This window comes from Tenrec ecaudatus, chromosome 1, assembly GCF_050624435.1.
Source record: "Tenrec ecaudatus isolate mTenEca1 chromosome 1, mTenEca1.hap1, whole genome shotgun sequence".
Classification (NCBI taxonomy): domain Eukaryota; kingdom Metazoa; phylum Chordata; class Mammalia; order Afrosoricida; family Tenrecidae; genus Tenrec; species Tenrec ecaudatus.
The window spans coordinates 961,791-967,838 of NC_134530.1; positions in this window are offsets into that span (position 1 = coordinate 961,791).

A 6,048-nucleotide genomic window follows, 5' to 3' on the forward strand; every position below is an offset into this window, starting at 1 on the left:
AGGCTGTACACTGGTACATATGAGGGCTGGGGGCACAGGGAATCCAGGGTGGATGATACCTTCAGGACCAAGGGTGTGAGGGGCGATGCTGGGAGAGTGGAGGGTGAGTGGGTTGGAAAGGGGGAACTGATTACAAGGATCCACATGTGACCTCTTCCCTGGGAGAGGGACAGCAGAGAAGGGGGGAAGGGAGACTCCGGATAGGGCAAAATATGACAAAATAACGATGTATAAATTACCAAGGGCATATGAGGGAGGGGGGAATGGGGAGGGAGGGGGGAAAAAGAGGACCTGATGCAAGGGGCTTAAGTGGAGAGCAAATGCTTTGAGAATTATTGGGGCAGGGAATGTATGGATGTGCTTTATACAATTGATGTATGTATATGTATGGATTGTGATAAGAGTTGTATGAGGCCCTAATAAATTGTTAAAAAAAAAAAGAATTTACCACCTTAAAAAAAAAAAAAGAAGAAGGTGGCATTAGGGTCGAGGGAAAGCTCGTTAACAACCTGTGATCTGCTGAGGACACGACCTTGCTTCCTGAAAGCCAAGAAGACGTGCACCATTTGCTGATGGAGGTCAAGGACGACAGCCTGCAGGATTGATTGCAACGCAATGTGAAAAAAAAAAAAAAGATCCTCACAACTGGGCCAAGAGATCACATCCTGGTAAGTGGAGAAGAGACGGGAGTTGTTGAGGGTGTTATTTTACTGCAGGCAAGACCCACACTCATGGGCGCAGCAGACTGGAAGGCAGACCAGGCATTGCCCTGGGCGAATCTGTTGCAAAGGTTTCTTTATAGCATTAAAGTCTAAATAATTCTCCATTTGAGGACACAGGCGCCCCGGACCCAAGCAATGGTATTATGAGTTGACTCATATCCATTCTGTGGTGGTTCTGTGATCTGGTGCCAACTTGAGACTATTAAGCGTGAAGAGCTGGAGGTTAGACTGTCAGTCAGGTCGCTGCTTGATGACCTCATTTGTTGGGGTGACGGAGATAAGTCACTCCCTGGAGGTGGGACACACACACTCTCTGCTGGGTATTCCTGATGACAAGACACATGGAGCTGTGCTAGAGCCCTGGAGCTGGAGGAGCCATGTGGAGACCCACATTGAGACTCCCCCCAGCACTGAGATGCTCACCACCACCACTGGATCCACAAGACTTCCAACCCACTGGCCTGTGATCTTCCTGCAGTCAGCATCATTGCATGTGTTGCGTGAGTCCGAAGAGGACTTTATAGATTGTTATCGGACATATGGGCTAATATTGGACTTGTGGACATGATCTGGACTGGGCTGGGATGTTTTCTCAATATTTAATTGCTCTTGTCTAGAAAGCTCTTTCTTCTGCACATATGAGTGTCTGTGAATTTGTTTCTCTGGTCCACTCTGACTAACACACATGGGGAAGCTGGATAATGAATAAGGAACAACTCCGGAGAATTGATGAATGGGAATTCTAGTGTAAGTATAGACCATTGAAGTACATGCATGGCTGGAAGAACGGAAACGTCTATCTTGGAGGAAGGACAGCTGAATGCTCCTTGGAGGTGGGGATGGCGAGACTTATCTCGTGTGCTTTGGACCTGGTACCAGGAGAGACCAGTCCCCAGAAAAGAACATCATGCTATATGGTTGTCTTACATGTGTTTAATCTCCCGCTCTCAACAGTGTTTTAAAAACAGGCTAATCAATGACGCTATAAAAGCCAGTCCTTATGCTTCAGGAGATGATCGATAAGATTGTCTGTCATGAATTAACAAGGATATCTCTAAGGTGAGCCGGAGGCAGATAAAAAACACAGACTCCGGAATAGATTTGGGGTTCACACTTAATCCTAGCTCCGATCTAAGAACAATCAATTCTTATGGGTTGGCCCTGCTCTATACTCACTGTTAGTCTGGGTGGACTAGAGAAACAAATTCAGAGACATTCATATGTGTATCAGAAAGAGCTTGATATAAAGAGTAATTGTACACTAAGAAAACATCCCTGCCCAGTCCAGATCAAGCCCTTAAGTCTGATATTAGCCCATGTGTCTGATACCAGTCTGTAAAGTCCTCTTCAGACTCACACAACACATGCAATGACGCCGAATACAGGACGGTCACAGGCCAGTGGGAGGAAGGTCTTGTGGGTCCAGTGGCGGTGGAAGCACCTCAGCGCTGTCGTGGGTCTCCACGTGGCTTCTCCAGCTCCAGGGCTCTGGCTCCATCGGTGTAGCTCCATGTGGCTTTTCAACAGGAAAGTCTCACAGGGAGACGAAGCAGAGAGAGTCTGGGTCTGGCCTCCAGTGAGCTATTTATCTCTGTCATGCTTCCAAACGAGGTCATCAAGCTGAGACCTGATTGACAGACTAAACTCCACCCCTTCATCTTCCTCGTCTCAAGTTGACACCAGATTATGTAACTACCACACTCACCCTCATGAAGGAAACAGAGAAGGCTTGGGTGGTATTAGCAAAGTGAAGTGAAGAAGTTAGATAGTGCCCAGCTATCAGGTAGAATAGCATCTAGGGTCTTAAAAGCTGGTTTCCACACAACCAGCCATCTAAGTGAGACGTCAGCTAAGCCCACCTGGAAGAAGTACATCAACAGCTGTGACCCAAGGATTGTAAATGATAGAATCCAGATCCGAAGGAGGGAATAATATCAGAGCTTAAATTGTGATATTCTGGTTCGCAGAAGGCTATAGATGAGAGTGGATTTGTAGGATCTACACAGGGAAGAAGGCCCGGGTGATTTCCGTCTAACCATAATTAATGGATGGGAAGAAACTGGTCACCAGACCGAGAGTATTGCAGAGACTGACGGTAGATTAAAATGAGCGCTTAGAACCTCGTCACCTGATCTCAGGCGTTTCTCACATCGGAGTCTGTCTCTGTTGTACTTTGTCATTGTGGATAGCCTTCTTGAATCTCGGTTGTGCGTTTTTCTGTTTTTTGATATATGAAATCCAGGATCAATGAACCTATACAGACAACAACTAGAATAAGGGTTCCTGGAGACTACGGTGTGGGGAGGTGGTGTGTGTGTGTGTGGTGTGTGGTGTGTGTTGTGGTGTGTGTGTGGTGTGTGTGGTGTGTGTGGCGTGTGTGTGGTGTGTGTGGTGTGTGTGTTGTGTGTTGTGTGTGTGGTGTGTGTGTTGTGTGTTGTGTGTGTGCTGTGTGTGGTGTGCATGGTGTGTGTGGTGTGTGGTGTGTGTGGTGTGTGTGTGGTGTGTGCGTGGTGTGTGTGTGGTGTGTGTGTGGTGTGTGGTGTGTGTGTGGTGTGTGCGTGGTGTGTGCGTGGTGTGTGCGTGGTGTGTGTGGTGTGTGTGTGGTGTGTGGTGTGTGTGTGGTGTGTGTGTGGTGTGTGTGTGGTGTGTGGTGTGTGTGGTGTGTGCGTGGTGTGTGTGTGATGTGTATGTGTGTGGTGTGTGGTGTGTGTGGTATGTGCGTGGTGTGTGTGTTGTGTGTTGTGTGTGTGCTGTGTGTGGTGTGCATGGTGTGTGTGGTGTGTGGTGTGTGTGGTGTGTGTGTGGTGTGTGCGTGGTGTGGTGTGCGTGGTGTGTGTGGTGTGTGGTGTGTGTGTGTGCTGTGTGTGTGTGTGTGTGTGTGTGTTAAGGGGGAGCTAATATCAAGGAGTCCAAGAAGTAAGAAAATGTTTTGAAACTGATTTGGGTGGCAACAGTACAATTACTGCTAGACGTGATTGAAGTAGGGTAAGATGTCTAGATGAGCTTTTATTGGGGAAAAATTGGGCATCGTGCTTGCTAAAGCAGATGGTCAGTGACAAAGAGGAAGCCCCTGGGGAGATGGACGGACACCGTGGCTGCACCTTGGCCTCAAACCCAGGGCAGCACAGCAGCGGGCAGTGTGTGCGTGTTGTACCCGAGGCCCCAGAAGTCAGAGCTGACTGGTCGCCACCTGGCCAGAGGCCCTGTGTCTGCCCTCTATGTGGTACTTCCTCTTCACTGCCTCATCTGCCCTGGGAGCCTTCCAAGAACGAGTCCTAGCTTGACCTTTTAAGAGTAGGGGTCTCATACGATTTTGTTACTTTGCGGTTGCCCAGTTTCCCTCTTCAATGTCCCCCAGGTTCATCCACGGTGGGGTCCAGCCCACATTCAGACACGTCCTCAGGGACGGTTGTGTGACTGAAGGGAAGAAATTAAGAGGCAGACAAAAATTTTGGGGTGCTCACCTCCTCTATCACATCAGGAACCTGGTCCCAGAGAGAGACAATGTATTCAATGTGTTCTTTTTATAAAAAATATTTGTCTATTTAAGAAAATCATTTTATTGGGGGCTCATACAACTCTTATCACCATCCATCCATCTATCCATCCATCCATCCATGTGTCAAACACTTTTGTACATTTGTTTCCCTCATCATTCTCAAAACATTTGCTTCCCACTTGAGCCCTTGGTATCAGATCCTCATTTTTTCCCTTTCCTCCCCACTACCCCATCCCCCATGAATCCTTGATAATTTATAAATTATTATTATTTTGTCATATCTTAAACCGTCCGACGTTGCCCTTCACCCCCACTTCTCTGCTGTCCATCCCCCAGGGAGGAGGTTATATATATATCCTTGTAATCTGTTCCCCCTTTCTCCCTCACCTTCCCTCCACCCTCCCGGTATCGCCACTCTCACCACTGGTCCTGAATGGATCATCTGTCCTGGATTCCCTGTGTTTCCAGCTCTTATCTGTACCAGTGTACATCCTCCGGTCCAGCCGGATTTGTAAGGTAGAATTGGGATCATGATAGTGGGGGTGAGGAAGCATTCAAGAACTAGAGGAAAATTGTATGTTTCATCATTGCTATACTGCACCCTGTCTGGCTCGTGTCCTCCCTGTGGCCCTGCTGCAAGGGGATGCCAATTTCCCACAGATGGGTCCTGGGTTCCCACTCCGCACTCCCCCTCATTCACAATGCCAGCTTATATAGTCTCAGGGCAAGGATGCCCCCATAATTACAGGTAGCCACATATACAGCAAAGTGGCCAGTACGTTCACCCTGGAGTTCATTGCAGGAGTAGCCTAACACCAGTGCCGGGGGCAGGTGAGGTGGGGTGACTGTCCCCTGAGCAGGGAGAGCAATTCCACATGGCTGCGCCTATGGACAGCAAAGCTGCCAGCCTGATTGCAATCAGCCCTGCGCTTGTGAGAGGTAATGTTAAGGCAGCACTATTCTGGGAGGATATTGTGGGGATTCGTCTTAACTATGAGACTGTGATTGGGACTCATCTCTAACTCACAAGTGTGAAGGCCTCGCTCCACCCAGAACCCTGGCCTCCCAGGCTCCTAAGTACGAGAACAAAGAATTTGTCCGCACACACTCTCTTCCCAGTCCTCAGTTTCCCACAATCCACGTTATGTGGTGTTTTGCAGATTCCCCGTTACTCTCTCACATGGTGCGGTCTTCCACCGTGCTCATGGGCTGTCGTTCATCTATCCAGTCTTCCACCGATAGACACTGGAGCTGCCTCCACTGTGCGTGAACCTGTGATGAACCAGGTGCACCTGCCTCTAGCCCTGGGACACGGCGCCATTTCTCTGGGGTGTCTATCCAGTAGGGTGCTTGCTGCATTCAATGCTGTTTCTGGATACAGCACCAAGGAATATAGCAGCCAATTAGTCTACACAGCGGTACAGAGGGCTCAGTTCAACTCACTTCCATGGAACAGTCCATCTACTGGAAGTCCTTCTACTCACAAGGGATGTCAGGTCCAAGGTCAAAGAAGCAGACAGCTGAGTCTTCCCTCGGGCAATGCAGGCAGAGTCCACCCACAGGCAGCAAACAGCAGGGTGGGTCACCAACCACCAGCAGCTTAGTAGAAGCAGGCCCTGATGTGATATCGAACTCAAGCATGGTGACAGGCTCCACCAGTCTCAAGCTCAAGTGGTATACACACCAGCAGCATGGGGAAGCAGGTCTCGAAGGAACCTCAAGCTCTAGCGACAGGATCCCTGGGTTGGCTGTCCCCCAGGTAGTGTAGCTCAGAAGTTGAGGCAGAGAACTAGCTAAAGCAGCAGCACGCTGGTCTGATCACCAGAA